General features: G+C 45.5%; 1 protein-coding gene across 1 annotated transcript in view; it reads right to left on the reverse strand.

Moving 5' to 3' along the window:
- TASOR2 (transcription activation suppressor family member 2) overlaps positions 1-25,417 on the reverse strand; it is a 2,454,942-nt gene that overhangs the window by 1,691,087 nt on the left and 738,438 nt on the right. The window lies entirely within an intron of this gene.

Here is a 25,417-nt window from a genome sequence, read left to right on the forward strand (position 1 = left end):
GGTAAGCCTCTTTTAAATCTAGAGTTGCCAACCAGGCATCCTTGCCTAGCATAGGAAGTAACTGGTGAAGAGTCAACATCTTGAATTTTGGAATGTCCAGAAAGGTGTTTAGAGTAGACAGGTCCATAATTGGACGCCATGTTTTGTCTTTGTGGGTACCAGGAAAAGTCTGGAGTAGAAACCTTGTCCCTTTTCCTCTTCTGGTACTGGTTGAATAGCCCCCACGTTTAAGAGGGAAAGTACTTGTTTCTGAGCCTCTGCGCACTGATTTGGGGGCAGGTCTGGCCACCTGTTTGGAGTTGGCAACGTGTGGAAATGAAATCTGTATCCCTGGGACACTATTTAAAACCCATTTGTCCTGGGTGATAAGCTGCCGGTTTTTTGCATGAAGAGCAATTTTTCCCCCCAAAGGGGCGGCTGAGAGGTAAGTGCTTGGTAATTTTAAAGGAAAGTCATTGAGACTGTTTACTATAGGGTGGTGTCTTGTCATTTCCAGATTTGGAAGTGGAATCACCCCATTGCTTAGTTCTGGGAGTCCCTTGGGGCTGAAACCTGGTGCTTTTGGTATGGCTGGGTTTGGCTTGAGTGGAGCTGGAAAAGACCAGTTCTTAATAGGCCAGTGCCTACTAAATCTTGGAGGTTGCACTTGTAAGAAATCTTTCACAGTTTGCATAGATTTAGCTTCATCTTCCATCTTTTTTAGAACTTCTTCAGCCTTATTGCCAAACAGACTATGCTGATGCAAAGGAGCATCCAACAATTTTGCTTTAACATGATCAGGCAGAGATTGCTCCTTAAGCGAAGCATGCCGTCTAAGCACCGACCCAGTAACAGCAGCCCTACAAGAGGCCTCTAAAGAATCAAAACCACATTGCAAAGTATGTTTTTCAACTTGTTCAGCTGAATGGAATAAATCCTGTAAATCTTTATTTTCCACACAGTCAGAAATCAACATCATTTTCTGTTTAAGCAGTCCCATGATATGCTGTTGATATTTTAGCATATGAAATTGACAGTTTAAAGCCCTGACTGCCAAGGTTGCAGAAGTATAAACCTTTTTACCCCATCTATCCAATGCCATGGAGTCTCTATCAGATGGGGTAGGATTTTTAGCAGTGGAAGCCTTAATTACCTTGGGCCCCTGAGAAATGGTTTCTGGGTCCGCAACAGGATTTTTGAAAAGGAATTTGTGGGACTCAGGAACACTGTAGTATCGGTCTGATTTACTAGGAGCCAGAGGCAGGGAATCAAGGGCCATACTGGATTCCGAAAACACATCAATAATGTCTAGTACAGGAGGCAGAGCCAAAGGCCTATGCTGAGGAAGAAGAAGGAAATCCCTAAGCCTCTTTTTGGATTCAAAAAATTCCTGACTTTCCCAGTGGAAATGCTCCCTTAAGGTATGTAAAGTTTCCCCAAAAGAGAAATCCTCAGGGGGGAAGCAGAGGGTATGGAATCCTCTGCATTAGAATCCTCATAAGTAGGTATGGACAAATCCAGGTCATTAGAAGAGTCAGAAGAAACAGTGTCCTGTTCAGAAGATTAATAGTCAAAGCTCAGCCCTAGGCCTCTTAGAAGGGGGGGGGGGTTGACTATCCCTGATTAGAGTAATTAAATCTTCAGCCATTTTGATAATTTGTTTTTTAGGCATAGGGCCTTGACCATGTGGCTTGGGCATCGGATTTTTAGACACAGAGCGAGATTTAGGCCTTAATATTGAAGGCGGAGTCGGTTTAATACGCAAGTCTGTAGGCCTGAATACACCCTGAAGAAGCCAGTGCCTGCACAGCGGGTCCGGATCCATCCAAGGTAGAGACATCCGCGGCTTCCATAGGTGAAGCATCATGCGGCATACCGGACTCCGAATGGGTCTCAGTAGAGACCTACGAATCAGAAGTAGCGGGTATCAGGGGCTGCGAAAGCGCCTCACTGAGTACCGGCGAACTGGCGACTGGCTTAGGAGAAGCGTCATCTGCAGTTTTGGACCTCAACGGCCTGTCTTTGCCTTTTTCTTTGCGTTTTTTTCGGTATTCTGGTAGTCGGATGACTAATCCATGTCATTTCTGGATAATTAAACGGAGAACCGAAATATTTAGAAGTAAAAATGTACTGACGACGGATAGTGCGCTGATTAAATAAAGCACAAAACCGACAGCAAGGTACGTCGTGGTCAGGGCCTAGGCAAGGAATACAGTACAAATGAAAATCCTTATGAGGTATTTGCTTCCCACAAGTAATGCAATTATTAACTTTTACTGACATCGGTAAGGAGCAAGAAAAAGTTTCCCCAACGGGGTACTTAGCTTTTAGTTGAAGACATCGGTTCTGAAACTTGAAAATTTCAGGAGTCGGCCAACCGGTGCTTGCGAACTGCTTCTGCTTCGGGCACTGCACGGCAAGAAAGACTGATGTAATGGCATAGGCTGCATGTTTTATACCCCTGACGACCTGATGTCATGGAAGAGGGGACAGCAACCGATGCAGGACCCAAGACTTTGTTAATCAGGCCGACTGAGGACAACCTGCCAGCAGATTACCCAAATGTAATGACTGCAACAGTGAAACACGAAGAACATCATCTATGCTGCAGGAGACACTTAGAAAGAACTGAACATGTGAATTTGATAAAGAAAGGTTTTCAGGATGGTTATTCAGCAGAATACCTGGGATAAAGGAAAACAAGAGTACTTATATTAACTGTAAGAGGAGTCCCAATAGTGATAGAAGATGAAAAAGATAATAATGGTCGATCTGTAGTACTAGTCATGTACTATCAAGGGAGGAAGATTGCACCAACATGTTTTTATATTCTACCTAAAACTGTGAAAATGGAGCTTGAGAAAATTCTGGGAGAAATAGTCAGCTTTCAGCAAGGAATATTACTTACAGGTAGAGACAGGAATTTGATTTGCAATAGTGAAGATGTGCCTGGGGGGTCCCATCAGGGGAAAATATAACAAAGGAGGATAGATTTTTGGAGAAATTTACGAAAATATTTGGCATTGAAGATATGAATTCAGTACTAAGAGGTCAGAGTGAATTTACATATTATTCCTCACGATACAAAAGCTGGACTAAGCTACACAGAGTTTACATTTCACAGGAAGATGTGCATATAATTGAAGGTCTTGATAAGTACACAATAACTATTTCAGATCATGCATCAATAACAACCGAAATAAAAACACAGGGTAATGAAATAAAAAAAGAAGTTATGTACTCACCATAAGTTTCCATCTAAGTAGTTATACTTCATTTTCTGCAACCTCTGGGTATTCGGATCCATATCGGATCTGAGCCGGCAACATTTTTCAAGCATTTGCTCCAAGCTTCTCCCCTTACCCACAATCCCTCACATCTCCTACCTTCCCTCATATTGAGTTTGCCACTATCCAAACTATCAGCAACTCAACTCAATAACAGCACTAACCTAGAACAGGTTTGGGGGAAGGAGGGCAGGACAGTTGCAGAAAATAAAGTATAACTCCTCAGATGGAACGTTATGGTGAGTACATAACTTCTTTATGTGAAGTAGTTAACTTCATTTATCTGCAAACTGTGGGACAGTCACCAAGCTACCAAAACTCCTGGGAGACCCTCATGGAAGGATATTCCTGAGCACCGCAGAGCCAAATGATGCTCTCCCTCTAGAGATCAAATCCAACTTATAATGAGAAATAAATGCATGTGACCTTGCCCAGGTCACTGCTGCACAGATATCATCCTGTGAAACCCTAGACCAAAAAGCAGCAGAAGTTGTCATAGATCTGGTAGAATGAGCTTTAACAGGACCAGGTGGGGACAGACCTTTGTCTTTATAGACTTATAGTATACATTGTGTAATCCATCTAGCTAAGGAGACCTTGGAAATGGCTTTGCCCAAAAAGGGTCTAGAAAAGGACATGAATAACTGGTCAGACTTATGAAAGGGTTTAGTCCTATGTAAATAGAAACAAAGCTGTTTATGAAAATCTAGCAAATGCAGCTTATATTCACCCTTGTTCTGAAAATCTGGAAAGAAAATAGGCAGATTAATCATCTGGTTAATGTTTGATTTGGAGGCAACAAACGGTAAGAAAGAAGTGTTTGTGCGGAGCGAAACCCTGTCTTTATGAAAGATCAAGTAAGGGGGAACAGCAGACAAAGCTGGGATCTCAGAAACCCTTCTGGCTGAAGTAATGGCCACTAGGAAAGCTGTCTTCCAAGAAAAGAATTTCAAATCTACTGACGCTGCTGGTTCGAAGGGGGGAGCAACCAACAGCTGCAGAACTAGGGTAAGGTCCCAAGGAGGGACTAAATCCTTAACTGGGTGGGGTAAAAGAAAAGTGCCTTTCAGGAAAGCCTTACACAGTCTCAGAGATGCCAGAGCATTCATATTTTCGCCAACATGAAAATTAGAGATGGCTGCCAGTTGTACTTTTACTGTAGAGGAACTAGCCCCTTGTTGGAAAATATTGGCCAAAAACACCAACACTGCAGAAAGCGGGGCTGTAAAGGGATCTAGGTTCCTCTGAGAAGCCCAAACAGAGAAGCATTTCCATTTGCTGTGATAAACCTTCCTAGTGGAAGCTTTGTGGGATGCCACCAAAATAGTCTTTACTGAAGATGACAGAACGGGAGTCTTAGCAATCAGGGGAACTGGAGCAACCAAACAGTCAGCTTGAGGCTCTCCAGATCGGGCGGACAGATGCCCGAGGGATGAGAGATGAGATCCGGGCAAGGATCCAGAATACGAGGAAGAGTTAGAACATGAGACCAGAGGAAGGGGAACCCACACCTGACAAGGCCAGAATGGGGCGATGAGGATCACTTTGCACTCCAGTCGGCAAGCTCTCTGAAGAAACTTCGGAATGAGAGGCAACGGGGGGTAAGCATACAGTAACCCGGGAGGCCATGTATGGATGAGAGCTTCTCTGGGGGAGTCCCCTGGTGAGGGGATCAGAACGAAGAACTTGCTGCACTTCGCGTTGGAAGGAGATGCGAAGAGATCACAGAAGGCTGACCCCATGCAAGGACGATCTTCTCCGCTACTGACCGTTTCAGAGACCACTCATATGGCATTAGAATAGCCCGACTCAGTCTGTCCGCTAAAATGTTGGAGCACCCCGGGATGTGAGTTGCAATCAGAAACCAACTGGTGGAAATCGCCCACTCCCACACTCTCATGGCCTCGCGACAGAGAGGGTAAGATCAGGTTCCTCCTTGTTTGCTGATGTAAAGTACAGTTTTGTACCTACCATAAATGTAGATGTCCGAACTGGATAGCATCTGCAGTCATAACAACTGGGTTGTCCTGTCGTCAGGCAGCCCTTGATCGGCCGGATTCCAAAGTCGGGTCCGGCTTCTGATGTCGCACTTCACCCGACGTCATCTCTGCTGGTCTTCGGGTATAAAGGCATCAGCCGACGCCATTTTCCTCAGTGTTTCTTGCCCCAGATGCCAGTTGCCCTCTTGGAAGGCTAAATTTTGGATAAATGCCAATGTTTCCAAAAAGATAGAAGGCAAACACAAAAAATAAGCATGTATGTACATATATACAAACAAATACACCATAAGAGACTCCCCACCAGCTAGCTATTAGGAGGGTAAATACCTAGGAGTACCACAGAGGGAAGGAGGGAGGGTAATCCTGACTGCAGATGCTATCCAGTTGACATCTACATTTATGGTAGGTACAAAAGTACAGTTTTGTACCTACCATAAATGTAGATGTTCGAGGATCCACATTGCTGCAGTCCTTACTATTGGGTAGTCCGCTGTCCAGTCGGCCCGAATACCAGAGTATATGGCTGGTGTCGGGCAGGCGCATTAGACTGGCGTCAGTGCGTCAGGGTACTAATCGCATGACCGACGCCATATCCTCAGTCTTTTCTTGCCCCAGATGTCAGAAGACCCTAAAAGACAAGGCCCAAAATACCTGCACCAAAAATATGTACAATATATACAAAAATATATACAAAAATATCAGCATATAACCTCACCTACACAACCACCCCTAAACACAGAGGGAAGGAGGGAGGTAAATTGGACTGCAGCAATGTGGATCCTCGAACATCTACATTTATGGTAGGTACAAAACTGTACTATGTTCTTCGTTCCACATTGCTGCAGTCCTTACTATTGGGTAGAATCCCAAAGCAGAGGTAAGGGAGGCTGGCAAATCATAAAGAAGTAGGAGCTGACAACATGCCTTGCAAAACAGCTGTGGCAAAACCAGCCCTAGACTTAGAGTAGATAGGAAGGTGATAATTCTTAGAGAAAGTATGCACTGAACTCCAAGTAGCTGCCTCCAAAATATCCTTAGTTGCCACCCCCCTTAGAAATGCTGTTGAAGTGGCAGTAGCCCTAGTGGAATGAGGCCTAATCCCAGCTGGAATCTCCTTGCCATGATGGGAATAACAAAATGCAATGCAAAACCCAATCCACCTAGAAATAGTTTGTTTTGACACAGGCTTGCCCTGCGAACTCAAAGCAAAAGAAACAAACAACTGCTGAGACAGCCTAAAATCCTTAGTCCTGCTTAAATAATAACGCAATTGCCTGTGTACATCTAAAGTGTGCAAAATCTTTTCCCTTTATTTGGGGGTCTGCATAAAAAGTAGGCAAATGAATAGTTTGGTTTAAAGCCACACTAGAAACCACCTTAGGCATAAAGGAAGGATTAGTGCGTAATGATACCCTATCCTTATGGAAAATCAAAAGGGCTCTACTGCCATAAGGGCCTGCAACTCAGACACCCTTCTTGCAGAAGTAATAGCCAACAGAAAAGCAGTCTTCCATGACAAGTATTTCAATTCAGCAGTAGCCGCAGGCTCAAAAGGTTGTAGAGTAAGTTTTTCCAACACAAAATTGAGATCCCAAGCAGGAGTAGGAGCTCTTGGGGGTCTTATATTCTTTGCCCCTCTAAGAAACTGCTTGAACAAAGGATGCGAAAACAATGGTGGGTCACAATCATAGTGAGCTGAAATTGCTGCAGCATGAATCTTAATGGAAGAGAAGGACAAACCTTTGTCCAATAACTCAGTAAGATATTGAAGAGCCACACTCAAATTAGGCTCAGAAATCTCCAAATTCTTTGCTGTACTCCAAAATAAAAATCTCTTCCATTTTTCTCGTACACTTTCCTTGTACTAGGTCTTCTAGCTTCCATAATCACATTTAAAACTTGTTGAGGAAGTTGAGACCTGCTGTGTTTCAACACAGAATATGCCAGGCTGTTAGATGAAGAGAGTGAAGCTTGACATTGAGCAGATGACCGTCCTTCTGAGATAACAGATGAGGAATCAAAGGTAAAGGCCATGGAGGCTTCCTTACCAGACTCCTTAGTAGTGGGTACCAGTGTTGCGAGGCCAATCTGGAGCTATCAAAATCATCCTTGGCTTGTCTTGTCTGACTTTTAATAGCACCTTTGGAAGAAGAGGCAGAGGTGGAAAGGCATACACATGAAGGTTTTTCCAACTGAAAGACAGAGCATCCACTTTCCAAGCTGTGTGATGAAACCCCTTTGTGCAAAACTTTGGCAGCTGGTGGTTTAGTGGAGAAGCGAACAGATCTATGTCTGGAGTTCCCCATGACACTGTCAATTTCTGAAATACATGAAGATCCAGTTTCCACTCGTGGGGATCCATGATTTGTCTGCTTAACACATCTGCTAAGGAGTTCTGTGCTCGGCAGAAACCTTGCCTGAAGAGTTAGTTGCAAGCTTAGCGCAGTCTCCCATAAAATCATTGCTTGCCTGCATAGAGGATAAGAATGTGTTCCCCTTGCTTGTTGATGTACCACATGACAGTTGTGTTGTCTGTTAGAATCAACACCTGCCCTGGAAGAAGTAACTCCTTGAAAGCCATTAATGCAAACTGGACTGCTAACATCTCCTTCATGTTGATATGTAGATGCTGTAGTCTGGCAGGCCACTTGTCTTGTATCCACTTTCCATTTAGATGAGCTCCCAAGCAATGTCCGAGGCATCTGTCGTTAAAATCTGACTCGCCTCTGGCGGGTCACAGAGAGTCCCTTGTTTAGGTGACATTCCTGAGCCCACCACAAAAATTCTTTTTGAAGGCAAGGTATTATTTGAATGACAGTGTCCAAATCCTGGCAGTGCTGTGTCCATACATTTTGAGATACCATTGTAGCTTCCTCATATGCAGTTTGGCATTGGGAAGCACCAGAATACAAGATGCCATGAACCCTAATGCTTGAAGGACTGTCCTTGCAGTCAGCACGGACTGATGAGATAGTTGATGGAAGTAAAGTGATAGACTCTTTTGTTTGTCCGGGGTTAAAAGGCCATCTGGGCTGCTGTATTCAGTCTCACACCCAGAAAGCACATGTCTTGAGAGGGTACTAGACTGGACTTTATTTCGTTCACAGAATACCCTAGGCATCTTAGCACTGCTATAACATATTCCAGATGCTGTAGAAGGTCTTCCTTTTCTTGAGCCAGAATCAGGCAGTCGTCCAAGTAAGGATAGATTTGAATTCCTTTTAGCCTGAAGTAAGCTATCACTGGAGCCAGAACCTTTGTGAATACTCTGGGCGCAGTAGATAAGCCAAAGGGCAATGCAGAGAACTGATAATGAGAATTTCCAGCTCGAAAACGCAGATACTTCCTGCAACTTAGTCTTATAGGCACATGAAGGTAAGCTTCCTTGAGATCTAAAGTTGCCATCCAGTGATCTTTGCCCAGCAGAGGTAAAAGCTGTTGTAACGTCAACATTTTGAACTTGGGAATGTCCAGATAAGTGTTGAGGATAGATAAATCCAAAATTGGTCTCCACGTGTTCCCCTTCTTTGGTACTAGGAACAGGCGAGAATAAAATCCTAGGCCCCTTTCTGATACAGGGACTGGCTGAATGGCCCCTATTTGGAGTAACAGAGAAATTTGCTTGTGAGCCTCTTTCCTTTGTGGAGGAGGAACATCTGGCATGCCTTTGAAAGGCCGCAATGTATGGAAATAAAACCTGTAACCGTGGTGAATGATATCCAACACCCATCTGTCTTGAGTAATTAAATCCCAATTTCCTTTGAAAAGAGACAGTCTTCCTCCCAAAGGAGCTGCCAGACGAGAATCTACTGGCAGCTGAAAAGGCAGGTCATTGGGTCTGTTTACGAAAGGACTGACCCCTGCCCTCACCAGAAGTCTGAGCAGGTGAACTCCTGTTCTAGGCCTAAAAGAACCTTGAGCTCTGCCCCTACCACGTCTAGACCTACCCCTAGACTGGGAATCATAAGCAGGATATGTCCATCCCTTAGTAGGCCAATTTCTACTAAACTTGGTGGCTGCACCTGCAAAAATCTTTAACAGTTTGCATAGACTTAGCTTTGTCCTCCATTTTCTTTAAAACTGCTTCCACAGGCGAACCAAACAACACATCAGACTGTAAAGGAGCATCCAAAATCCTTGTCTTAACATGCTCAGCTAAATTCTGATCCCTCAACCAGGCATGCCTGCGAAGAACAGAACTAGTGGCAGCCACCCTCGAGGAGGCCTGTACAGCATCAAAACCACATTGCAAAGAATGCTTACCCACTTGTTCAGACACATGAACTAAATCCAGCAACTCTTTACACTCAATACCTTCCGCCAAAGCATCCACCTTAGATTTCAGTTGTGAAAGGAGATAATTTTGATATTTAAGCATGTGAAACTGACAATTCAACGCCCTCATGGCTAAAGTGGAAGAAGTATACACTTTCTTTCCCCATCTATCCAAAGCCCTTGCCTCTTTATCAGTGGGAACAGGGTTTTAACCACAGAGGCCTTAACACCTTTAGGTCCCTGAGAAACAGTTTCGGGTCTGCCCTAGGACTCTTAAAAAGATACTTATGAGCTTCAGGCACCCTATAGTACCTATCAGGTTTAACAGGAGCAGGAGGCAAAGAATCAGGGTTCAGTGAAGCCTCTGCAAAAACATCTTCCACCACATTCAACACAGGAGGTATAGCTAAGGGCCTATGCTGGGGCAAAAACAAGAATTCCCTAAGCCTTTTCCTGGAATCAGAGTAATCCTGGCCTTCCCATTTAAAGTGCTCCCTCATGGAATGCAGAGTCTCTGAAAATGAGAAATCCTCAGGAGAAGCTGTAGGAGTGGAATCATCCACATCAGAATCAGAATAAGGAGGATACTCCTGCACATCTTCCGCAGAAGACTCAGAAGCCTCTGAACACTGTTCAAAACTATCAAACTCCGGTTCCACCCTAGGCCTCTTATCAGGAGGGGGCATAGAACCTCTAATCATAGTAATCAAATCTTCTGCCATTTTAAGCATATGTTTCTTAGGCACAGAACCTGAAATGCTAGGAGAAGCTCCCACTGAAGCTGAACTTGGCCTACCTCTCAAAGAAGTTTTGGCAACAGAAGGAGAGGCTCTAACTACCTTGGGAAGAGAGGGAAGAACAGTTACCTGAGAAGTCCCCTCAGCCTGGCCTACCTCCTGAGAAGGCACATCCTGTAACAGTAAAGTCTCTGCCTGAGACTCCAAAGAAACTCCTGGCAAAACCTCTGGCTCCACTGAGCCTTCTAAAGAACCGGCGTCCGGGACTGCCGGTTCATCAACCCTAGGCTTCGCTGTTTTGTCCTTGCGCTTCTTGGGAAGCGGGCGTCGGAGCATCCGGCGGCATTTTATAATTACGCTTCCCAAACACTAACCTGGCACAGTCTAACGCCTCTTAATAGTGCGTTTGTTAAACCTAGCACAAGAGCGGCATCCAACAACGTCGTGCTCAGGCCCTAAACAAGGTATACACAAGGTATGGTAATCCCTATGAGGTATCTGTTTCCCACAAGAAATACAGTTATTCACTTTTTCTGACATCCGGTTAAATACTGAGGCAAGAAAAACCAAAATGTTCCAGCGGGTACTTAGCCAACTCTGATTCGGTCTGAAACTCCGGCGGAAATATTTCAGAACGCCAACCTGCACTCGCAAAACTGCTTCTGCATCGGACCATGCGGCAAAAAAGACTGAGGATATGACGTCGGTCATGCGCATTAGTACCCTGACGTACTGACGTCAGTCTAATGCGCCCTGACCGACGTCAGCCATATACTCTGGTATTCGGGCCGACTGGACAGCGGACTACCCAATAGTAAGGACTGCAGCAATGTGGAACGAAGAACATCTGTACTATGTCCTTCATGGATGCATCTGCAGTCATAACAACTGGGTAGAATACCATAGCCAACTAGGGGAGGAGGAAGAACAGATTATGGTGTGGTTAGGATCCCTTGCAGTACAGCAGTGGCAAACCCTGCTCGGGATCTGGAATACAGAGGTAAATTATAATGCTTGGCAAATGTATGCACGGAGGTCCAAGTAGCCGCCTCAATGATGTCCTTGGTTGCCACTCCTCGTAAGAAGGCTGTGGTAGTGGCTGTTGCCCTTGTAGAATGAGGCCTTATGTTCTGTGGAATTGGTTTTACATGAAAGGAGTAACAGAATCGTATGCAATTTCCTATCCATTTGGAGATTGTCTGTTTGGAAATAGCTTTTCCTTCCCTTCCTGTTGCATAGGCTACAAAAAGCTGGTCAGTTTTTCTGTTACTTTTTGTTCTGTCCAGGTAGTAGCGTAGTTGTCTATGTACATCCAAGGTATGCAGCATTCTTTCCCCTCTGTTTTGTGGGTTGGGGAAGAAGGTAGGTAGGTGGATTGCCTGGTTTAAAGACACTCTGGATACCACCTTAGGTATAAATGTAGGATTAGTCCTCATGGACACTCTATCTTGGTGGAAGATTAGGAAGGGTTGTACTGCCATTAGGGCCTGAAGTTCAGAAACCCTCCTTGCTGAGGTTATTGCCAGTAGGAAAGCAGTTTTCCACGATAGATGCTGTAGGTCTGCTGTTGCTGCTGGTTCAAAAGGTGCGAGTGTCAACTTTTCTAGCACAAAGTTCAAATCCCAAGCTGGCAATGGTGGTTTCCTAGGAGGTTTTACATTCTTGATCCCTCTGAGTAAAGGATGTGAAAAGACAGGTGGATCAAAGCTGTATTCTGCTGAAATAGCTGATGCGTGTATCTTGATGGAGGAGTAGGACAGGCCTGTATGTAGAAGCTCTGCCAAATACTCCAGAATGTTAGCAATATCTATATTCGACACATCTTTTCCTCTTTCAGCACTCCAAATGACAAACCTTTTCCATTTTCCTGCATAGTTCCTTCTTGTTGAAGGTCTGCGGGCTTCAAGGATAAGGTCTTTAACCCTTTGGGAAAGTTCTGGATTAGTTGCTGCTATGTGATGTTCCATGCAGTCAGTTGCAAAGTTTTTAGGTTTGGATGCATGATGCTGTAGTTGTTCTGAGTTAACATCAAAGGCATCAGGGTATTGACCACATTTTGTCCCGAGACATGCTCCTCAGCAATGGGTACCAGTGTTGTCTTGGCCAGTTTGGAGCTATCAGGATTATCCTTGGACGTTCCTCCTTGATTTTTAGTAATACCTTGTGTATCAAGGGAAGAGGTGGGAATGCATATGCTGTCAGATCTTTCCAGCTGAAGGAGAGCGAATCCACTTTCCATGCAAGTGGGTGGAAAGTCCTTGTGCAGAATTTTTGAGCTGGTGATTGAGAGGGAAGCGAATAGATCTATCTGTGGCATTCCCCATTTCTTTGAGATGGTCTTGAAGATGTCGGGTGTAGCATCCATTCGTGAGCATCCGAGGTGGTTCTGCTTAACATGTCTGCTAGAGTATTCTCCTTTCCGGTACAAATATTGCCTGTAACTGGATGTTGTAGCTGAGTGCCAGGTTCCAAAGGTCCAAAGTCATTCTGCATAGGGGTATGAATGAGTGCCTCCCTGTTTGTTGATGTACCACATGACTGTGGTGTTGTCTGTCCTTATCATCAAGTGGCCTTCTTTGAGAAATGGTCTGAATTTCTGGATTGCCAGTTTACTGCCAGCATTTCTTTTAGGTTGATGTGCAGGTGAAGCTGGTCCTCGTCCACAATCCTTATGCGCATTTGTCCAGCATGTGAGCCCCCCATCCTAGGTCTGAGGCGTCTGTTGTGATGGTTTGGCTTGCTTGATAGTTGTGAAAGGGTAGGCCTGGGTTTGACTGGCATGCTTGAGCCCACCATAGGAACTCCTGTTTTAGGCATGGGATTAGTGGAATTTCTGCTTCTAGGCTGTGCCTGTGTTGGGACCATAAATTCTTTAGGTACCACTGTAGTTTTCTCATATGTAGTCTGGCATGTGGAACCAAGATTATGCATGATGCCATGAAGCCCAAGGCCTGCAGAACTTTTCTTGCTGTTAGCTTGTTCTGTCTTGTTAGTGCCAAGAAGTAAAGAGGAAGTTCTTTTTGTTGTTCTGCAGTTAGCAATGCCATTTGTTTTACTGTGTCCAATTCCCCGCCCAAGAATGTCCTTGTTTGGGATGGTATCAGCCTTGACTTTTGTAAATTGACTGTGTATCCCAGTGCTTGTAGCAAGTAAATGACCCTTTGTAAATCTGTTGTCAGCTTGCTTTTGTTGTCCCCTTGTAGCAGGCAGTCGTCCAGGTATGGGTAAATTTGGATTCCCTGTAGTCTGCAGTGGGGGATTACTGATGCCAGGCATTTTGTGAATACTCTGGGCGCAGTAGATAAGCCAAAGGGCAATGCTGAGAATTGATAGTGCTCTGATCCTGCAAGAAATCTGAGGTATCTTCTGCAAATTGGTCGAATGGGGACGTGCAGGTATGCCTCCTTGAGATCTAGAGTTACCAGCCAACACTCCTTGCCCAGCATGGGAAGAAGTTGCTGTAGGGTCAGCATTTTGAATTTTGGGACAATGATGTATGTATTTAAGGTGGACAGGTCGAGAATAGGTCTCCAACTTTTTTCCTTTCTTGGAACTAGGAATAGTCTGGAGTAGAATCCTTTGCCTTTTTCTGTTATTGGTACTCTTTCCACAGCTCTCACCTTTGTTAATTGCATTATCTGCTGTAGAGCTTCTGTTTTTTGATTTGGAGGCAGGTTTGGCATTCCTCTTTTGACTGGTAAAGTGTGGAAGTGGAACCGGTAGCCTTGGTCTATGGTTTGCAAAATCCACTTGTCTTTTGTGATATAGTGCCAGTTCTTTGAAAATAAGGTTAATTTTCCGCCTAATGGTGCTGCTATTTGTTCCCTGGTAGGCGGAGTAAGAATCAAGTCATTGTGCTTGTGCTGTTGTAGTGGTAGTGGCTGTGTCTGTGCCTCTGTTATTACCTTGCCACTGTCGTCCTCTGTAGGCACCCCTTCTGGATTGATTTCTGCCTCTGGAATGTCTATTCCTGCCCCTTTGGGATCTTGTGGAGTCAGGAAAGGACCAATTTTGGCAGGCCAGTTCCTGCTAAACCTTGGGGCTGAACCTGCAAGAAATCTTTAACTGTTTGTACAGATTTTGCCTTTTCTTCCATTTTCTTCATTACCTGCTGGGCAGGTGTACCAAACAAACTGGCCTTATCCATAGGAGCATCTAATAACTTAGCTTTAACATGATCCGGTAAGACCTGTTCCTTCAGCCATGCATGTCTTCTTATCACTGTGCCAGTCATGGCTGATCTAAATGAAGCCTCCAGTGCATCATAGCCACATTTTAAGGAATGGTTACTAACCTGTTGTATGTTATTTACCATTTCTAATACATATTTCTTATCTATAGAGTCATCAGAGGACAGCTTTTTAGTTAACTGATCAAGCATAAACTCTTGGTATTGTATCATGTGAAACTGACAGCTTAATGCTCTAGCTGAAAGAGTAGCTGAGGTGTAAACTTTTTTGCCCCATCTATCTAAAGACCTGGCTTCCCTTTGAGAAGGAATAGGGTTTTTTGCTGTGGTCGAGGCTACTGCCTTAGGCCCCTGGGATATAGTTTCGGGGTCTGCAAGTGGGGCCTTGTATAGGTGATGATGAGTGTCTGGTACCCTGTAAAATCTATCTGGTTTGGCAGGGGCTGGAGGTAAGGAATCTGGTGCAGTGCAGACATCATTAAATGCATCGTCCACAACAGGGAGGACAGGAGGTATAGCTAAGGGCCTGTGTTGTGGAAGGTGCAGAAAAGTCCTAAGTCTTTTTCTGGAATCTGAGAAATCCTGTTCCTGCCATTGGAATTGTTCTCGCATGGCATGTAAGGTTTCCCCAAAGGAGAATTCTTCTGGTGGAGAAGCAGCTGGAAAGGATTCTTCAGCATCTGAGTCTTCATAATTGGAGAAGAGAGCCTCTGGCTGGTCTGCAATATCTGAGTCATCTGCAGAATCATCAGAGGACACAGGCTCGGGGGGCTCTGCCCTAGGTCTCTTTTCTGGGGGCTGAGAGGCCCTGTCTGGGTGAGATTGAGATCCCCTAATTAAGGATATTAAATCTTCTGCCAGAGTAAGCATTTGTGAACTAGAAGAGGGCCTGGTTGAGGGGGGTTTAACAGGCACTGATTTAGTAGATTTGGCTGCTTTAGCCCTGGCAAAGGCCTTAATAGACATGGCTGCAGGAGGCCTAGCAGCACCACGTGCTGGGGTAGAGACATCCAAAGGGATGGTGTCTGATAAGTCACTAGTAACCACTGTTGTAGGTAAAATTTCTGAGGCCGATTCAAGTAAGGTAGTAGGAACCTCAGTAGTAGTCATTGATTCAGCTGTACTTTGATCAGTTTTCTCGGTTTCAGCCGAAACCGAGACACTCACGGTTTGCTTAACCATGGTTTCGGCCGAAACCGCGGACCGCGAGTGTCGGTCTTTTTCTTTGCATTTTTAACAATTTGGGTAGTCGGAGGATCCGACGGCATAATGTACGCAAAATCTGAGCCGAAAAACTGTTCAGCAAACTCCGACCGACGCCTAAGCGTACATCGGTTGAATGAAGCACAGGCCGAACAGGCTGCTACGTCGTGGTCTGGGCCTAAACAAGGCAAACAGTAAGAGTGGAAATCTTTATGAGGTATTTGTTTCCCACAAGTTAAACAGTTATTGACTTTTTCTGACATCGGCTGAGGCAAGAAAGAGTCCCCAACGGGGTACTTAGCTTTTAGAAGTCTTCGAAGTAGTATTCGGTAGTAGTAATCTCTGGATCTGACCGACCGGCACTTGCGAACAGCTTCTGCTTGGCCACGGCAAGAAAGACTGGGGAAAATGGCGTCGGCTGATGCCTTTATACCCGAAGACCAGCAGAGATGACGTCGGGTGAAGTGCGACATCAGCCGAAGCCGGACCCGGACTTTGGAATCCGGCCGACCGAAGGGCTGCCTGACGACAGGACAACCCAGTTGTTATGACTGCAGATGCATCCATGAAGGACATCAGACATGTTGTCTGACTGAATTGCAATCGTCCCCGGGGGAAGAACAGCATGAAAGGCTTGAAACGCTAAAAGCACTGCCCTCATCTCCAGAACACTGATATGCAATCTGGTCTCGGTCTGGGACCACGTGCCTTGGACCGTCCTCCCCAAATAATGCACCCACCCAAGTTGGGAGGCATCCGTGTTGTCACTGTGGCTTGGGCTGTGGGTGTTATGAAGGGGGCGACCTGCCAAGATTTCTGGCGATTGGAACCACCAGAAAAGAGACATCTTGCAGGCTCTGCTGGTTCTTATTGGATAGTCCATGGGAAGGTCTAACCAAGACCACTGAACTGCCAAGGTCCACTGAACCACCCACATGTGAAGGCATGCACAGGGAAGGATTGAGATTGCTGTAGCCATGGAGCTTAGGGCTCGGAGAACATTGCTTGTCGTTGGCACCCTGGGGCCGAGGATCACTGACACATGAACCCAAAGGTTCTAGACCCTGTCCAGTGTGAAAAAACCTTGCAATAGTAGAGTGTCCAGCCGCACCCCTAGAAATTCCAAGGTCTGTGTCGGGTTCAAGTGGGACTTTGGGATGTTGATGGTAATCCCTAGATTGACTGCTAGATGCAGAAAGGAGTCTCTGGCCATGCAAAGTAGATGCCTGGTGGCAGCAGCGAGGAGCCAATAGTCTAGGTAAGGAAACACCTGAATTCCCTGAAGCCTCAGGTAAGAGCCGCTACAACTGCCATACCCTTGGTGAACACTCTGAGGGCTGTGGTGAGATCAAAGGGTAGGGCTCTGAACTGGAAATGATTGGCTCCCAGCCGGAAGCAAAAGAATCTCCTGGAGCTTCTGCAAATTTTGATATGGTAGTAAGTGTCCTGGAGGTCTAGCGAGCACATCCAGTCGCATTCTCGGAGGTAAGGTAGAAAGGACTGCAAGGTGACCATCCGGAATTTCTGCTTGGCTACAGTCAGGTTCAGGGTTGACAGGTCCAATATGGGCCTCAGGTCCCCCGTCTTTTTTGGCACTAAAAAGAACCTGGAGTAAATGCCTAATCCAGACTGATCTGGGCGGACCGGTCTGATGGCCCAATTGCAAAGCAGCTTTGAAATTTCTTGTGCTGCCACCTCCCTTTGAGCGGGTAGGACATCTGGGAGGCGCTTTGGTTGGACGGGTGGGGCAACAAACTGGATGGAGTAGCCTCTGGATATTTGGAGCACCCAATGGTCCGTCGTAATGGACTCCCAAGCCATTAGGTGCAATGACAATCTTCCCCTGACTGTCTCCAGAGTAGGATAGTCGGGCCAAATCCTCAGTGTTGCTGCGTGGGTCTGACCGAGAAGGTCTCTCTAGACCCAAAGTTCCTCGTTCCACCTCTGCCTCTGGGGCGGCGTCTGTCTTGTCCCCCTCAGCCTCTACTTGATGAAGTGTCCTGAGACTCCCAAGAAAACTGAGATTTTTTGTAACCACATCTTCTTTTGCCCTTTCTGATTCCTAGAAAAGGATCTTTGAGGGCTAGAGAAGCGGACTCCAACGGCAGACAGTGTCTCCCCATCCTTCTCGCTCTGGACCAGGGTGTCACGTACTGTCTTCCCAAACAGGGAAGAACCATCAAAGAGAGCATTTGTGAAAAACGCCTTGAAGGGGTCTGCGAATTGACATCGTCTGAGCCAAGCGTGTCGCCTCATAGCTATGCCAGTCCCAGCCGCCCTAGCCGCTCCTTCCATGGCATGGGAAAGAAGATGCATGGACGTGTTCAAAACAGACTTTAGAGTCGACATTTTCACCGAGAACAGCCACTTGTCCTCTGGCGACAAAGGCTCTGGGGGTGACACAGCGAATTCCATAACTAGGTCTTGCTGAAGTCATATAACGTGTGCCAAATAATTCAGCGCTAGTATAGAAAACTTTGCTGAAGAAAATACTCACTTCTCAAATCGATCCACCGCCCTAGAGTATAGAAAACTTTGCTGAAGAAAATACTCACTTCTCAAATCGATCCACCGCCCTAGACTCCTTGTCCGGAGGGTGGACCGAAGAACTTTCCTGTGCCAGTTCTCTCTTGTTGGTAGCTGCAACCACCATAGCATCCACCGGGGATCCCTTGTACCAGGCCTGTCTGTCAGTGGGAGGAGAGAGGATCCTGTCCGGGTGTTTAGGTACTGGCTCTATGGTATCAGGCTCCTTCCATGTCCGCGTGGTAATGAGATCCACTAAGGGATCTGCAGGAGGGGACACCCAGGATGTAGATGGGCCAGTGCCAAAGGCCTCCGGGAATACTGACTCATCCGTAGAGGGTATTGGGGCTGACCAACCTCCCCTCTGGCAGAGGATCTCCATGATGTCTCTAAAGGAGACATCCATGGGAGGTTTACCTGGGGGAACCCTCACCTTCATCCAAGTCAGTATCTTCTGTGAGGGACTCGGAGGAGTCCATGTGACTCTTCTTACAAGAGTGCTTACAGGGACCCTCCTCAGTGGGACTCTCTGAAGAGGGCTTGTAAGTCACAGGGGTTCCACGATGGGATCCACCTGGGGGGGGGTCCTCTAGCTCGGGCTGTCCCTGGGACAAGCTGATGGGAGTCGTGACCAAATCCATGGGAGCCTGGGCGGAGTCCAAGGCGATGGGCTGGGGTCTCAATCCTTGGGAGAGTACCCTCTTCACCACGTCGAAGGCCAAAGAAGAGCGCACCTCCTTAGCAACCAACAAGGAGGAAGCTCTCCACGACTCCGCCGTGAGGATCGGGGCCAGGGTTCTGAAGGGAATGGCTCGGTTCTGACAAAGTCAGAGCCGAAGACATCTCTGTTCCCTCGGATCCGACTCCCTGTTCTCAGCCCCGAGAGTTGCTCGGATCTAAACAGGTCTGATCCGAAAAATTCAAGGTAATCGGCGACGTTGAGGTTGGAGGAACTGTCGGCGCTGAACCCCCAGCTCCGAGGATCCTTGGATCCATAAACCCCGAAACCACAGGTCAGATTGGGGAAGGAGATATTGGATGGAAGAAGGGCATAGACGGCCAGAGAGGGGCCTGGCAAGACTCCGATTTGGATTTGGGTCTGAATGAACCTCTGCAGCATCCTGTCCATGTCTAGCTCTGACAGACACCGAGTCAACTGCGAGGAGGCGACCGACTCAGAACTGGCTGGTCTATGCAATGACCTCGAAGAAGGCCTCTGGTCCGAGGGCTCCAGGGAGAACGTCGGGGAGTGGAGCTGAGGTGAGGTAGTCCTGACAACTTTTGTGGGGGGGCTATGAAAGGGCTCCCGCTCTGGAGACCGCTTGCGGTACCTTTCCCCTCTCTTGTCCTGTTTGTCTTTGATTTTAGTCGCCACCTCAGAAGGCTTAGAGGGAGATTGAGTCCCAGCCTGGGGGGGGTGGGGTTGATTGGCTACTGCAGCAGAGGTTGAGGTCGCCGTGTCCAAGGTGGTAACTGGTAGCAGGCCCTTAGCTACCAGCTTTGCCTTCCTTTCCTTCAATGCCCGAGGGTTGAACCCTGCACACACACACTACAAGACAAAGATAGGTGGGGAACGCCAAGGCAAATAACACACAGAGTGTGGCCATCAGCCAGTGAAAGCTTGTGGCCACACTCTGTGCACTTTTTAAAGGTTGGTTTTGGCTGCTCAGCCATCGCCAAAATAAACCCAAAACTAACATACACACACTAAGGTTGGGTTAGGCCTACACACTACCTTACAAATTCTAACTTTTTAAACTACTTTTTAAGAGAAAACCGACGAACAACGAAGGGGGTTGAAAATCGACTACACACACACACACACACTAAATATATCAGAAAAAACTTCCACTTACTACACCCAACTTGGAGCTAAAGAGACCACGATGGGTACGCATGAAGCGGCAAATGAGATCTGGGGGAAGGTAGGAGATGTGAGGGATTATGAGTAAGGGGAGGAGCTTAGAGCAGATGCTTGAAAAGTGTTGCTGGCTCGGATCCAATATGGATCTGAATACCCACAGGTTGCAGATAAATGAAGTTAACTACTTCAGATCTCTCTATTTCCCACCTAGCTGTTGAAGACAGAGGAATTTAAGGAATAGGTACTAGAAATTATCCAGGAGTTATTAGAGAAGATAGAAATAGCTTCTGAAAATATAGCTAGGAAGTGGGATAAAATTAAACTGTGGTTTAAAAATAGGATAGAAATAAAAAATGGAGATATGGTTAAGAAGTGACAAGAATTATTTATAGGGCCTGACAAATGCTAAAGTACTGAAAATAGAGGGAATCTCACAGACGAGAAAGAGCAGCTGCAGAAAGACAAACAGAAAATAATGGATTACCTCAATAATATGCATGAGTTTAGAAAGACTGCTGTTAAGGAGCTGTTTTTTGATAATAACTCAACAGCACAAAAACTTCCAGCACAACAACTCAGGAAAAAAAAAGAAGAAAGGGCTGTCGCCAAGCTTAGGGAGCCTATATCAAGAAAGGTAACAATCGATCCTGTAGAGGTATTAGAAATATTTTGGAAATTCTAAGAAAGTCTGTATAAAGCAGAGAAATAAGGAAATCAAGAAAAGATACAAATGAAAATGCTTACAGAAAAATGAAATATGCCAAGGTTAGAGGTAGATAAGGCTCAATTACTAACAGTTAGGAAAGATAGAGATGAGATAAAAATGGTGATGTAGAACCAATCTACAGGAAAGTTCCCAGGAACAAATGATATTCCTGTAGAAGTTTGCACACTAGGAGGGAAAAACTGATAAAGATCTGGAAGGTTTTGTTTAACAGTACTTTAAGAGGAGAAGTACCAACATCCTGGAAGAAAGCGGTGGTGGCTGTAATATCTAAAGAGGGTAAAGATTCATCAGATCCAGCTTCATATAGGCCCCATTCAATACTAAACCATCATTATAAAGTGTTTATTTCTATAATGGTTAAAAGAATGGCAAAAGTGATGCTAAAACTGATAGATATGGATGAATGTGATTTTGTGGAGCGAAGGAAAACATTTGACAACATTAACTGAACACTGATGATCCAGATAGAAGCAGAATGTAAGAAACTACCGTTGTTGCTGGTGAGTCTTGATGCAGAGAAAACATTTGACAAAGTAAGCTGGGACTTCATGAGCAGGGCAATGAAAGTATTTGCATTCCCTGATAAAAATTATAAAGCTGATTAGGAGGATATATGAGGGATCAAAGGCAAAAATTAAAGTAGGTGAGAGTTCCTCTCTGATAATTTTGGCTTGAGTAGAGGAAAACAGGCAGGGATGTCCTCTTTTGCCTTTGTTATTTGCATTGCATTTAGAAACTCAGAAATTCAAAGATATAACTGGTAAGGTAGTCAAGAAAAGCTGGCTCTGTTTGCAGATGATATTATTTTACATCTGATACAACCAGAAAAGGACGTTACAGTGTTGTGGAACATATTGAGACACTTGCAAATCTTTTTGGGGTACAAAATTAATGAAGCTGAAACAAAGGCAATAGTGGCAAATGATGTACCCACACACAAATTCGTTCAGCAGCACCCATATTTATGGGGACATGAAAAAATGAAGTATTTAGCAGTGTGGATTAAAAATTACTCTGGAGTGGCAGCTAAGGATATGTGAGAAGAGACTAAACAAAAAAAAATAATACAAAAACTGAGAACTAGGAAGCTCTGTTATATGGAATTAAATAGTAAGATACAAGCAGTTAAAACGTTTTTAGTCCCTTTAATCTTATACACAGGTCAGGCATATTTTGTATCAACCAGAGGAGAAATCATGTATAGCAATTGACAAAGAGCTGAAAGATTTTATCTGGGAAGGGAAGACAGCAAGTGTCAACTGGGATACGTTGACTCTTCTAATAGAACAAGGTGGATTGGGATTACCCGATTTGAAGAGGTATTTCAGAACTACACAGTTAAGGCTCCTATAACATACCACAAACAGAAAACTATAATCCAAAGTGGAAAGTGATAATGATGAAGAAAGGGGAAGCTCAAGAAGCAAGGAGAGACTAGGATTTTGGGAAATCAGGGGAAGCAGCTTTGGGGGCTGTAAGATCAGGCTGCATAACAGAGGGTACCAATGCTGTCTGGCCAGTCTGGAGCAATGAGGATGGCCCCTGGTCTCTCCTCTCTTATTTTGATTAGAACCTTGGGAATAAGGGGCAGAGGAGGGAATGCGTACACAAAGAGGAAGTTTCAGGGGAAGGTGAAGGCATCCACCTTCCATGCTAGGAGGTGGAACTTCCTGGTGCAAAACTTCTGCGGCTGTGGACTGAGACGTGAGGCAAAGAGAACCACTTCTGAGGTCCCCTACTCCTGAGTGATTTGCAGAAACATTTCTCTGTTATGCATTCGTGGGGTCCAGTAAGTTTCTGCTTAGGTGGTCTGCCAGGGTGTCATTGGTCCTGGTAGGTATTGGGCAATTAAGTGTAGCCCCATGGATGTGGCTGTAAGCCAGAGACTCGTGTCTAACCTGCACAGGGAGTAAGATTGGGTGCCCCCCTGCTTGTTGATGTACCACATCACTGTGGCGTTGTCTGTTTTTATAATGAGGACCCTTGGCCTGAGATGGGGTGGGAAGGAAGTCAGAGCCTTTTGTACTGCCATCATTTCTTTCTGACTGATGTGCAACTGAAGTTGCTGGGCATTCCAAAGTCCTTGGGTACATTTACCTGCTAGATGAGTGCCCCAAGCAATGTCTGAGGCATCGGTGGTGATGGTCTGGCCAGAAGGGAGGAGGATGAAGGGAAGACCCTTGTTCATGGCACAGGCCTCTCCCAACCAGAGAAATTCTGCCCTTATGCATGGGATCAGACGGAGTGTGGTCTCTAGGGACTGAGAGTGCAGACACCAAAGGTTCTTTAAGTACCACTGAAGTTTTCTCATATAAAGCCTGGCGAGTGGGATAAGAAGGAAGCAAGATGCCATGTATCCCTGGGCTTGCAGGAACTTCCTTGCGGTGAGGTGGCTTCTCGAAGCCAGATGGGTGAAGTAGAGTGGCAGAAGGCTCTGCTTTTCTGGGGATTGGAATGCCATTTGAGATGCTGTGTCTAGCACCGTTCTCAGGAAAATAATTTTCCTAGTTGGGTTTTGTTTCAATTTTTTCTCATTGATGGTGAACCCCGGGGAAGTAAGGAGAGATTTGACAAAGAGAAGGTCCCGGAGCAACTCTTCTTTGCCCTCTGACTGAATGAGGCAGTCATCCAGGTAGGGGTAAATCTGTATATTTCTCTATCTGCAGAATGCTATAGCCGGGGACAAGCAATTGGTGAATTCTCTGGGAGCAGTATATAAGCCAAAGTGCAGTGCAGAGAAAGTACAGTTGTGTACACCTACCATAAATGTAGATGTTCGAGTGCCTTCACTGTTGCAGTCATGACTGTAGGGTTCTCCCCTGCCGGCAGGCAGTCCTCGGTCGGCCAGAATCGCAAAGTCTGGGTCCGGCGTCGGCTGTTCAACCATGCTCCCTGACGTCAGAGCGCCAGGAGTACAAAGCTGACAGCCGACGCCATCTTCTCCAGTTTTTCTTGCCCCATATGGCAGGAGTCCCAAAATGAGAAAGGTCCCATATCCTTTGCAAATACACCTCAGAAGAATGGTGAAAAAAGGAACCACACAAAAGTAAAAATAAGAGGGGACAGGAGGGAGGGAAACCCAGACTGCAACAGTGAAGACACTCGAACATCTACATTTATGGTAGGTGTACACAACTGTACTATGTTCATCGTATTACACTGTTGCAGTCATGACTGTAGGGTAGAATCCCAAAGCTGAAAGAAAGGGAGGTGGTCATAAAGAAGAAGGGGCGGCTAAAAGGCCCTGCAAGACTGCAGAGGCAAAGCCTGCCCTAGACTTAGAGTTGAGAGGAAGATTGTAGTGCTTAGAAAAAGTATGCACTGAACTCCAAGTTGCAGCTTCCAAAATGTCTTTGGTAGGAACTCCCCTGAGGAAGGCCGCAGAAGTGGCAGCAGCTCTGGTGGAATGAGTCCGTATACTCCCTGGGATTTGCTTTCCATGGTGAGAATAACAAAATCTGATTCCATGAGCAATCCATTTAGAAATGGTCTGTTTTGAAATGGCTTTACCTTGGGAACTTGAAGCATAAGAAACAAATAATTGTTCTGATTTTCTGATGCCCTTGTTTCTGTCCATGTAAAAACGTAGTTGTCTGTGTACATCCAAGGAATGTAAGATCCTTTCCCCTTTATTTTGAGGAGTGGGGAAAAAATTGGCAAGTGGATAGTTTGATTTAAAGCCACTTTGGAAACCACCTTAGGCATGAAGGTAGGATTAGTCCTCAAAGACACCCTGTCTTGATGAAAAATAATATAAGGTTCCACAGCCATAAGAGCTTGTAACTCTGAAACTCTCCTGGCAGAGGTTAGGGCTAACAGGATAGCGGTCTTCCAAGATAAAAACTTGATGTCAGAAGAGGCAGCAGGCTCAAAAGGAGGCAAGGTTAGTTTTTCCAAAACATAGTTGAGATCCCAAGCAGGAATGGGAGGAGATCTAGGAGGTCTTAAGTTCTTAGCTCCTCTGAGAAACTGTCTCATGAGCTGGTGGGAAAAGATTGGAGGGTCTGTATTATAATGGGCAGAAATAGCAGAGGCATGTATCTTAATTGAAGAGAAAGAGAGACCCTTATGTAAGATATCTGTCAAGTAAAGTAAAATTAAAGGAATGTTCGGAAGAAGAGGATCAGAATCCTGAGCCTGCATTCAAGAACAAAATATTTTCCATTTTCCTGCATAAGATTTTCTAGTGCTAGGATGTCTGGCTTCTAAAATGACATCCATAACCTGCTTGGGTAGGAAAGAAGAAATCAAAGGCCCTGGATTAACCAGGGCGCCAGGCTGAGAGTTCTGACATGAGAGTGTAGAACCTGCCCCTGATGCTGGGACAGAAGGTTCGGAGACTGAGGTAAAACCCAAGGGGGCTCCAGACATAGGTTTTTTAGAGTTGGGTACCAAAACTGTCAAGGCCAATTTGGGGCCAGCAAAATTATCATCTTGGGCTTGTCCTGTTTTATCTTTAATAATACCCATGGAAGAAGAGGAAGAGGCAGAAAGGCATATCCCGAGAGGTTCCTCCAACTGAATGATAGGGCATCCACTTTCCAAGCTTCTTTGTGGAAGGTCCTGGTGCAAAAATTCTGTATTTGATGATTGAGATGGGATGCAAAGAGGTTTATGCGAGGACATCCCC

Source organism: Protopterus annectens, chromosome 11.part0 (assembly GCF_019279795.1).
Source record: "Protopterus annectens isolate FY-2018-M chromosome 11.part0, PAN1.0, whole genome shotgun sequence".
NCBI lineage: Eukaryota > Metazoa > Chordata > Ceratodontiformes > Protopteridae > Protopterus > Protopterus annectens.